The following is a 12,618-nucleotide window of genomic DNA, read 5'->3' as shown; positions in this document are numbered from 1 at the left end:
TCACTTCAGTGGTAATTAGGACAACAATAAATGGCAATACAGATTCTTTGACAGCAAATGATGTTAAATCTATCCGATGCCTTTCTATGGTAGCTTATAGGACCATGGAGAAGATGATTTCTTTTGGTTTTGAGTTCAGTAAAGTTTTTAGGCTGTACTTATTAGCAAGATAAGAAAATATGACCCAACTGAATGTGCTAAAAAAAAACAGCTGGAAAGGCATACTCAAGGAGCACTTAAAATTGACCTATAATCAAACTGGAATAATATATTGATAATTCTTAAAAAGTCTGTTCTGAGCCTCAATTTTTTTGTATGAGCTGACTGATAGAATAGTCTTGCTCATTTTACAGATACCAACCATTTTGTAAGGTCGCAGCCCTCTAGGAAGTTGGTTCAAATTTTTAAAGACCCTGTCAGAATGGAGAAATTAGTTGGAAAAAAAATAAAAAAGTATGGTTTATTAAAAATAAAAAAATGTCCCTTTGCATAGGTATATAATGAATTCTGACACTGTGAATAATTACCTCTTCAACGTTACTGGTTCTACAAAAAAGACCTGTAAGAAGAGAATGTAGTGAAACCTCAGTGTGGCAATGTCACGTTGTTTTCAGAAAAACTGACATGCTACTAGAATATAAAATGTAAGTTTGTCAGTCAGCTCTGTGGCATAACCTTTCCACGCCTTTACATATCACAAGTAATTTGCCTAGCTCTGGGACTACATTTAAAGAAAACTTTGGACCCATTAGATAATGTCAGGAAAAAAACAGAAAGATTGATCAGTGATCAAGAAAATATGGCATAATATGAAGCAGTGAATGTTTGGAGTTGTGAGAAAAAAGGGACCTGAGGGAGGAAGTTACCTCTCCTTTACATAAATTTTAGTTAGAAAGCAGTAAAAAGCATTATCCACATGTTAATGTTAATGAATGAATTGGTGATTGTCTCAGTGCTGTTAGTCCTATTTCTGGCATTTGTGAGAAAGTGACATTTGTCACTACAAAAATTGTAAAAGATATCTATGTTAACAATGTACTAGAATGTACACACTATACAAGTGTGTACAAGTGGCAAGTATATAGTACTTGCCAGTTCTAGAAAATCTTAAAAAATACAGACCTCAAATATTCCTCCTCTTTTCACCTTTAATGATAAATGAAGTATAAAAAAACATGTTAGTAAAGTAGATGCTTTCACATACTCAAAAGGAGAAAATTGAATTAGATTTATTATTTATATAGTTGTTTATTTAAAAGAACATCTTCCTTTGTTTTTTGTTTGTTTGTTTCTGCTGGAATAGCAACATATTAAATAGTATAAGCATGCTTGTTATACTGTTTCATTATAAGAACTTCATGCTTTCAGAACTTGGACAACAATTTAGTAAAAAGTGCTTTTTTACAAAAATGGTACAAAAACGGAAGATGGTATTCCGACAATAAAAAGATGAAATCCCACCAAAATAGAAGAAAAGACAAAGAAGAGAAGGTAGAAAGAATACTAGGAGGGAAATATCAAGGCAGAATTGGCTTTTCATGTTCCCTGCTAAAGAAAGATATTCCTTCTGCAAATATCATCAGTAAACTTATCAGTGGTTCTGTAACTCTTGAGCACTTCAGAAACTCAGAGAACTGTGAATTTGGACCAACTTCTTCCAAACTGAGGGATTAAACTAGTCATTGAAAATCCACTTCCATTCTAGCAAACATTCTTCTTCCTGCTCAAACAAGTAGACAAGCTTTTATTTGCAAGAGTTGGAAGAATGTGGCTCAAGAATCCTTTGGACCATAAGATTAATTTTTCAGAGATTATGTGGGACTTCAGATGCCTACTCCTGTGAAAGAGAAAAGTACACACATACATGCACGCACTTAGCTAGCTAGCTAGATGTCATTTCAAAACAGACCAAACTGTGCAGATGGATTATGACACATGCAGTTCCTGTCCCCAACCAAACTCAGTGGAGAAGTGGCCAAGTGAGACTTTCCAAGATAAGTATGCTGTACACAATTCCCCCAGAAGTAACTCAAGCACAGAAAACAGAGACAGAGAATTTGATAGTATCCTGGTTACTTGTAATGCTTGGGCCTTAAGCCACAGTTCAGAAAAGCTTGTTTCCAGGCACCTTTTTGAAGCTCTTGGCTAATTCAATTTAAGGATGTTTACATCCTCTAAAAATCATAAGGTTGTATTTAATGTTCTCTTAAACTTACTGGATACTTATAGCACAACCTTAAAATCGGAAGCTATACAGTAAGAATGAGTAGAAGACAGAAAATTAAGAGAAATAAGCCAAAATCTTGTCAAAAATTTTGGAAACTTGTGCTCTGATAACTTTCTTCACAGCAGCATAGATCAAGATATGCTTCACTCAAGACAGTGGAATTAGACTGAAATGTAATATCAGGAAAAATATATTTGATTATGCATTAAATTATTAACTATTCTGTAAAAAAAAAAAAAAAAAAAGTAAACAAGATAGGAATGCTCTTTTGCACCTTCTAATAAAAGATTTTTCTGTTAATTCAAGGCCTAGTATAAAACCATTGAAAGTAATAATAATCTTCACAAGAACCGTAGTGCACCTGTAATTATGTTTTCATGAAAAGGTTGCCTAACAGTTTAAGAATATATAGTCTGAATGCTCTTGCTGTGAAGAGACCATGGCTCTTGCAGGTCTCTCCAGATCCTTTTACTTATATTTGCATTAGAATGCATGCATTTCATCAACATGCAATTGTAAATATACCCTTCAGAAAAAAAAAAAAAAAGACCTACTGGCTATAATGTGTAATTTCATTTCATTTCCTATCTGAAATTAATTACAAATCCTCTGAGACATGATAGAAAATGGCATTTTCCACTTTATTATTATTATTATTATTATTATTATTATTATTATTATTATTATTAGTGGCAATAAATTCATGCTGAATGTTTAGGTTTTACTGACACAAAACTTTAACTGGTAACACTAGTGATGTGGCAATAAGCAATGTGAAATATACAGGAATGCTTTTATTCATGGTTTATGATTAACCATAAAAAACATTAGGGTTTTGAACAGCTTATCTTTTTCTAATATCCTTTACTCTGTCTCCAAGGCTTGGTATTTTATATATTAGGTAAAATACATACTACTCTTACCACGACTAGAAATTAAATCTGCAATTTATTTATCGGACATTTTTATAGCCATGTGTATGTGTACTGATGGTCATAACCTTGCATGCAGTTGAATGAAAATGATTTGACTCTAAAATGTGTGACACCTGATATCATATACTGTATCGGACTACAGTAGTGCATAGAATGTATAAAAACAGTCTTATCCAGTGCCTAATGTATACTGGAAAACATTTTCCATCTATATGATTGTTTTCTTATTGCACCTTTTACAACCTTTATGTTAAGAACTTGGACCTCATAATATCAAACATAATATTTTACCAGTCATTTAAACAGCTTTCGTTGGAGCTTGGTCTAGTCTCAGAGCTTTCTTTTTCATACTGCCCTAGGCAGAATGAAAAAACTAGCATCAGGTTTTTCTCTCAGATTAGGTAGTTTGACATTGCATCCAAAATCTGATTTACTTCAACACTAGAGAAGAACTAGACTGCTAGACCATGAAGTTCTATAATACCTGAAAGAATGCCCTTAAGGCAAATATCAGAGTCAAAGAATTTAAATCTGTTCTAGATAGGTGGAGTTCCCATAGTTACTAAAGGAAAAACAGTTATTAACAGCATATTAGCTTCCTGTTCTGCATAGGAGTATCATCTCACAGTACCTATAGAGAAAATGAACAACAAAAATTCAAATTTAAGCCTTTATTGAAGACATAACTTCTCCTTAGAAGTCAAGTTTCTATATTTTTGGAGTTAAAAAAAAAAAAATAGTTATCCAGTAGAAAGTTGCTTCTGAATGCCTAAAACCCCTCAGATACTGTGAACAAAGGTATAAACCAAACAGAGAAGGACAACAATACCTCTTAAATGTTGTGCCCTTTACAAAGCATATCCTTACTCTGCTTGTTAGTAGTCCATGAAGTATATTGTAGTTTGCAATTTCTTGTAGAAATTGTTGAATTTCTACTTGTCCATGACAAAACACAGAAAACAAATGAATAAATAAATAGCATATTAAATTTATCCACATGGATAATATTAGAATGGAATCAGTGATCCAAACAGAAACTTCGTCTGAAATATATCCATTAGACCCTTCTGTATCTTAGTGTCCTGAATACCTCTGGTTTTGCACTCTATCAAAAAAACTATCAAAGTATGAAACACTTGCAGACAAATTTTATTTTTTTCTTCCTCTCCAACTTCTTTGCTGTCTCTAATTTTAGTCTCCTCCCTGTTCTGCCTTCGTCTTCGCAGTTCATCAGGTAGCTTCATCATCTATTTAGTTTTGCTTGTCTATGCTCTTTTCTTAAACCTTTTCTCTCTGTCATGTTACTAGAGTCTTTCAAGAAGCATATAATCGAATACATCTCATTATGTTAATGTATTTCTGGATAAAAATTTCTGGAATATGATGAACTGTTGCAAAATACATTTTTCTTATTATATGAACATCATCTAGTTGTTTTACTAAGGATATCTTCATATATAAAAATATAAATTTATAACAATGTACCTCCCTCTCCTCCTCTCTTCCCCCCACCCTTTAAAAAAAACAACAAACAAAACACAACAAATATGAGTCTACTCTTTCAGCTCATATCAGTAACAACTTCAACAGTGGACATTTCTTTGGGGTTAATGACCCTTTCCAGCTATGGATCATTGGCTCCCAGGAGGTTGTTAATTCTCAGAAAAAAGCCCTGTTCTTCTGCTTTTATTGCTTAAATATATTGTGTGTAGAATTGCTCACTGCCATATAGCATAAATTTTGGATAGAAAAAATAAGACAAGTTCCCAGCTGAGCAGAAACTGATATGACTCAAATTGACTTTATCTTATGCTAGATGACAATTGGATATTATCAAGCGCATTTACTGCTCATCCTTATTTTATTAAAAATTCCAAGGTAGAAGACTGCCATTTACTTTTTCTTTTGTAAAGGGCCTGAAGATGAATTGTCTTGAGAACATCAGCTGTATTTTTGAATCATAAAATAAATAAAACCCAACAACTTACATATAATGATTTATTCTAATTTGTACCCCACTAGAACTGTACTTTGACAATTTGTACAGAAAGTAGATTTACAGTTTCAACTAGACACTGATAAAATTGAGTTATAAACCCTTCAATAACTGTATTTATAATGAAAATGCTGACAGACCATTAGGTATAGTGCCCATTAAGAGCGAGATCTAAAATATATTATTGCTTTTGTTTTTAATGCAGTGATATTTTCCTTTCCTTGTAATTTTTATAATTTCTGTAAATCTTATATTTTTGGACAGCCAGAATTAAACCATTGCATTAATTATAGCCTAGACTGGATCTGCTATTTAAAATGTTACTTGCAACATTTGATAGTTGAAGTACAATAGTAAAATAGACTCAAGAAGACAACTACAGGTAAAAAAAAAAGCCACCTTAATGAAAGTAAAACTAATAATAGCAACCCTATTAGATTTTATTTATGTATTTTTTTTAGAGAGACTATTTCAGTTTAAATATAACTGGTTATTAATTATTTTTTTTTCTTTTGAGTTGCTTTTGCAATGACAAGGAAAAAGTTCAGAAAGTGCATCAATGTCTGTGCTGTGTAGATCACTAAGTCATTTATATACTCTTCCTGGAAGATAGTGCATGATTAAAGGTAAGTAAAAGCTCACCATTGTTACACTCTCCAAGATGCCAAAGCCCAGTCATTTATCTCCCTCTCTATATATATTTTTGGCATATGTGATAAACGTCTGTAACCAAAATCAAAGGGAGGGACTGGAAAAGCAATTTATTTATTTATTTATTTATTTAATTAATTAGTTTTGGTCTTGCTATTCTAAGTCTGGCTGTGTTTGACCAACTTTCAGCCTCTCATGTTTTCATTAGCTTGGGTACAAGCTCTTAGTTAAAGTTTTTTAAAAGTGAAGGAACTGAAGTTAGATCCCACTGGAAGCCAGAATGCCAAATTAAAGGTTAGAGTGATTTATTTTCTTCTACATTAGTATGTTCTGTACTAAATTTTGATCAGTTCGACTGTCTTTTGGACTGCTGATTCACTTGCTAAAGAATGATAATTAACACAGACAAGTCAGTCATCTATATCTGAGGTATTGTAGTCTTTTGGCAGCTGAGTGACCAGACAGAGTTGCTTTTCAAAGCTAAGTGGATTGCTTAAATACACAGTGAGTATGCGTATGAAGCCACCAGAGCTGCATATTCCACATAAATTACTATTCCACAAATTGCTATTAACTAAACTGAAGTTACTGTGCAAAGATAAGTTAGACCAGATGACCAGATATAGAATCTGTTCTCAAAACACCAGACGGTCAGAAAAAATCTTTTCCATGGTGGTCAAGTGATATTACATCCACACATGTTCATATCCTACTTTAAAAATAAAATAAAATAAAATAAAAAAATAATAAAATAAAATAAAATAAAGTAAAATAAAATAAAATAAAATAAAATAAAATAAAATAAAATAAAATAAAATAAAATAAAATAAAAAGGTTTACATGATTAAGTAGCGTGTAATTAGATTGATTACCTGAAAAACTTTAAAGGAGTTCATATCTGATCTGGAGCATGGCTGGAGGTCTTAGCTGCTCTCCAGCTGCCCCATGTTCTGATTCTGAGCGCAACTTCCTAAACCCCTAGATCTCCAAGCAGGTAAATATACAAGCCCTGGTAGGAAAAGCAAGCAAGGTACTTTTCTGCTTCTCCTGAAATGATAAATTCAATAGAACTTCTGAGTGTGTCTTACGGTCCGTGTCTCATGATTCACAATAATAGTTTTCTTAAATAGAAACATGGCAGGCTACCTCCCCCTCCATCTGCTAGTTATTTAAACAACGTCTCACTAGTTCAATTTCTCTCTTAGAGTATGTGGGCTGCTAGGTTCATTTTAATTCTCTGTCTGACAATATTCAAAAATCTAGTTTCTGGAAAATTCTCTCAGTCTACTAGGTGATGTTTCAGCTTTGTAAAAAGTTCCTAATTTGTCCTTTTAAAGCTGGCATGTTTTTCATTAATGTGTAAGATGTCTCAGCTATAGCAACCCTGGCTGTATGACTTCATGTTTAAATCCTCTTTTCAGTAAGAAGGAGAAAGGCCATAGTTAGCTGTTCCCACATTTGTATTTTGAGAGAAAGCAATGAGTGTTTTGGGCAATTTTTGAAGAAATTTTTCAAGACTTAAACTCAGAAGGTGAAGAGGGAAATCACAGGTGCATCTTCACATTCCCTTCTTGAATTCTCATTTTCTCTGTATACAAAGCCTAGTTACACAATTTTCACTACAAGACTACAAGTGTGTCACCTTTCTTTCTAAGGCAAGTTTAAGGCCTTTGTTCTACCCTCACCCCAATATACCTCTAAGAATTCAAAAGGTAATCCAGGTAATGAAGTTTTTTGATGGTTTCTTAATAAGAAATTTTCGGAGGTGTTTCAAGTGGAGAAATTGGACATAATCAAAGTAAAATGAGATAGAAAAAAGGGAGATCTGACTGAAAGGGATTTTTTTTTTCTTTTCCTTCTGAAATAAATCAGTACTGAAAAACAGCTCTGGTCTATCTTCAGCAATTCTTACAGTTCAACATAGAAATAAAAATAGTTACTGGATCTTTATTTTTAATTTTTAAATATAAATTTTTTTAAAAATGCTTTCAGAAATTACCATATTCTGTGTGATTTTTTCATTAAATCCAACATATATTTTCCTGAGATATTTGCTAATTCAGCATTTATTGCCATGCATTACTTCATATATGAAGTTTCTAATATATATGGAAATAGAGACACCTATTAGTCTTACTGAAATGTGCACAAATATTATTCAGAGAATATCTTACTTTTGAAAACATCACATTTTTAACAAGTGACTTTTCGAAGTAACGCAGTGTTTCGGCCTTTGTTACACTATTGAAACACTTTCATCCTTCTGATGAACTGAATCATAGTACTGGACAGAAAATCTTGATTTTCGTATATACAAAAAACTTTCCAGACCAGTCTATGATATATTTTTGCAGTCTCTAATAGCAACAAAACGAAATTTTACTCAGCAATGCCAAATATATCCGAACCAAAGAAGCCTCCGTCTTCTTCTGTTTCTTCCTCATAGTCACTGCTGTTTCCTTCCTTGTAAATAGTTTTCATTCTTTGTTGTTCTCTTAGACAAGTTGCCTAACTATAATTATGTATAGCCTCTATCTAGATCATATGTTGAATGACAGAAATGTTAATTCTAAACATTTCCATTTCAATGACTTGTTTACACCTCATTAGTGCATCAAGAGCAATATTTCTGTAAGGTTACGGTGACAAGTTTTTAAATAAATGATCCCCGCAAATATCATAATATAGAGGTACTATCTAGATGTTGGGGTAAAGAACAATGCAAAGAACTACTCTGTTGTATTAGTGAATTCCCAATTTCATGTGATGGATGAAAATCTAAATTTTAGGTGTATCATTAGGGTGTGTATCATTGCACTCTGTATCATTAAACATCATTAATGAAAAAAAGTCATATTTCACTCTTGTGGTAGAGTTCAAATACAAGTGACTGACATGGAGATGAAAAACAACACAGTATGAAATCATCAGAACTACTCTCTTTTACATTGTGTTAAAATATATCTGGGTTACTCAGCTACTGTGCACTTGTAAGGAAAATGAGAGTGTGATAATTATCTTCTGATTCATAGCATTTTTGCAACTGTGTTAACAAGTTAATATCTACAACTTTAACTGCTTTTTCCAGATTAATGACAACACATACTTACTAAGATAACAAATATGTTTCATTTGTTTTACGGTAGGTTACTGTCTTTAAAATATTCTGTAAAAAATTATGCAAGCAAGATTTGTTTCCAACTCTTACAACTATGATTCTAGTCCATGACTGATTCATGAGCACCAAGATATATATTTTAAGATTTTCCTGTGAGTGCATTTTCATCAGCAGTGTATACGATTCTCTTTAACTTACGTTTTTAATTAAATGACTTCATCTCCTCTTCTACAATCAGATCTCCTTTTTGTTTGCTGTCATCAATCCTTCAAAACCAGTGCAATGACTTTGATAATCCACCACCCTCCATCAGCATCATGACAGAGCTTCTTGCTTCAGGGCTTGCTTGAGCCCAGTTATTTGGATGGCCTCCAACAGGGGTTACCTAGGGGGAAAAAAAAAAAATAAATAAATAAAATAAACAAAAAAACCCACACTCAATATGAAATCAATTAAATATGCTATTTATGTGGACCAAAGAGGAACTACAGAATTCAGACTCATCAGAATGTTGTCAAAATAGTAGCTGAGAAGCACAGAGGAAATATTGGATGTTTACTGTTTGAATTTATATGTATCGATACAAAAATTACAGGTAAACTTACAGTATAATACAGTGGCTGTATAATGACCTAAATTGTAGAAAAGACCCTAGTCCTAGTTTGATGAAAGTCCAAAGAGTTGAACATTTTGCTTGACTAGTCACTATATTTATATTTGTCACTATATTCTAATCACTTTACCTTTGTGGGTGAATCATATTTACCCCAAAGGGTTTATATACATATATATATATACATACATGTATTTATATATATATATATATATATATATATATATATATATATATATACATGTATATTTGTTGTTGGTTTTGTTCTGTGATTCTCACAAGAAAAATATGGGCTTTGGTACAACAGGACTTCTAAACATGGGATGCAAATACAGTCTTAGCAAATAAAGAAAAATTCTGACATGAAAAATATATTCTTTACTGGGGATGCTCATAAAAATATTTCATATGAGAAGCAATACAGGACAAAAAGTAATGCACATGGTTGTATTACTTTGGAAGATTCACAAAATAATAAAAAGCATTAATCAGTCTGCTCACAGGACTATTTAAACCAGAAATCCCATTAAGTGCTTAAATTGATTTACTCTTCTCTATCCCAAAATAATAAAATAAAATTCCTCAAGTGTCTATTAAATCAGACAATAAATAAAGGCAGTTAGGTAGAATCCTTGGGGAAAAGGGGGACCTTAAGGCCATCTGATTCATATTTCATCTCTTCTATTTCTCCATCTTTTTTTTTTTTTTTTATCCTTGTTGAAATTCATACATACACAATGTCATAAGCTACTGTTGCTTTGGATTCAATTTATTTCACAAAAAAAATATAAAAAAATTAAAAAAACAATTCATGTGAACTGAGGCCAAAATAGTCTACTGAAATATATATATTTTTTTCATTTATATTCATTGCCATGATTCCTCACTGAAGTTAATGCATTTTCCCTGAAAGGTAATTCTTTTCAATTTAAATCAATGCAGTATCTTTGAACTAATGCCTTGCAGAAATGCCGTGTTTGAACAAATAGTGGTATATTTGTGTAAGTTGCAAATTTTATTGGTAATTGTACCCCCCAAAAAAAAGTGCTCAGGAAGGAAATAATATGAAAACAAAAAACTTTTGCTTCTAAACAGTACAGAGAATGAGCATAAAACAAGACATACTTTGTCTTGTTTTGCTTTGGTATTCAGGAGCTTTGTGGGTTTTGTCATAGTGGGGGGGAAGTAAAAAGCTACTTATGTATTTAAATACAACTAGATATAAATCTCACCTAACTATGAAATAATACTTCCACAAAAAGTGATTTTTTACAGTTTTAGCAGATTTGGGGTTCATTAAGTCATCAGGGTTAGTGTGATAAATTCATAACTCATAGTATATGAGTTATGTAGGCACATACCCCTAGCAGCCACCTAATATTTCCAGAAGCTTTAGTATTCAAGAGGGTTAGAGTTCTGACAAGAAAACAAGATTAAGGGCTTCAGTGATAGTTTTTAAGTAGAATATGAACTACAACAAGGGTTTAAATTAACATTAGTTTTATTTCACCTAACAGTGATATTTGAGGTATGGGCTATTTTTTTTTTTTTTGTTTGTTTGTTTGTTTGTTTGTTTGTTTTTTGAAGCTTGACCTAAGAAAGCAAAATACCCTTCCTCACAGGTGCCTCAGCACTATTTTGTAATTATTTGCAATGCCAAGCGCCTGACTTCAGTGCAGGCAGGGGAAGCTCAGTGAGGCCTGAGGGGGTGAGGGCTGCAGGATGGTGCCCTGCAACCCCAGCGAAGAGACAGCATGGGCTGGGGATGATGACTGAGGTCAACCACAGCCTGGCTATCCCCAGGCATGACCACAAGCCTTGAGCCCAGCTGGGAAGTTTGGGGGATTGTGAGTTTCCAGGTGTGGTTTTAGGGAAGAGACTACTGGAAATGTGGTTCTGTCCTGCCACACTTTATTTTCTCTTTCTCCTCTGAAGTACCACCTTCAAGTACCATCTCAAGTATCTTTCCTTCTTTGCATACAGAAATTATAAAATGGGTTATTTTGTTTTTATGTCTAGCCCCAAAGTTAGCCTCCTCTTCACACATCAAAAAAATGAAAGTTTGTTTAATAAGTACAGTTTAGAGTCAAACTGTATCATATCAACATCAAGACCAGTTTGAATGGGACTGGTCATTAAAAAAAAAAAAAAAAAAAAAAGAGGCATTTTCAGTGTACACCTATAATTCAGTACAATTCAGGACTGAGCAGAAACATCCAAACTAGTAGCTAGTGTATCTAGGCTGTGTATCAATATATCAATATCAGTAACATGACACAATATTAGCTATGAAAGTTAACTTACTATCCAGTTCTATACAACATTTTTTGTACTGTGCATTCCTAGTTTATAGACTCACGATTACAGGAGTCATATGAGTGGATTATAAAAATATTACTTCGGTTCTACTCATGCAAATGAAAAGGAAGAGCTTCAAATTTTGCACACACGGAAGTATATATAGAGAGACTATCTGAATGTGGGTTGCTAGTGACAGGTTGATATTTATCCAGAGTTCAAACATCAACATGTAAAAAATTTGCTCTGACCAGAAGTGTGTTTAGAGGAACTTACTCACTGAGCAGTCTATCTACATGTAAGTGCATCTAACAGGTGCAAGAGTCTATCTATGGACAAGGCAAGAGACCTATACCAGAAGTAATTTCATTTTATAAGATCAGACAGGGAAAAGAATATGAAACTAGTTTTAACTATTGCAGTTTAGTAAATATCTCTGCGCAGATAAGTTGGGAACATTAACATTTTCTGATACCTGTATAAGGGTACAAGGACCAGAGTGTTTCCTGCATTACAAATTATTCTACCATCTTTTAGGTGTTGATTGTCATACAATCTTCTCATGCTACTATTGTTTAAAATGATGGAATGACCCAAATTTACCTCAGACTTTCTGAAAGATCACTGAGCATTACATTACGAAGTTAGCTGTTCAGATATGGCAGCCACCCAAAGTCTCAAATATATGCTTCTTCATCTGTTTTCCGGTTTTGTGTTTTTTTTTTTTTTTTTTTTTTTTTTTCTTCATACTATTATTTCCTTCAACCCATCATCCTTTCC

The sequence above is a fragment of the Aythya marila genome (genome assembly GCF_965140915.1).
Source record: "Aythya marila genome assembly, chromosome: 1".
In the NCBI taxonomy this organism is placed as follows: Eukaryota; Metazoa; Chordata; class Aves; order Anseriformes; family Anatidae; genus Aythya; species Aythya marila.
Note: the sequence above shows the minus strand (reverse complement) of the source record.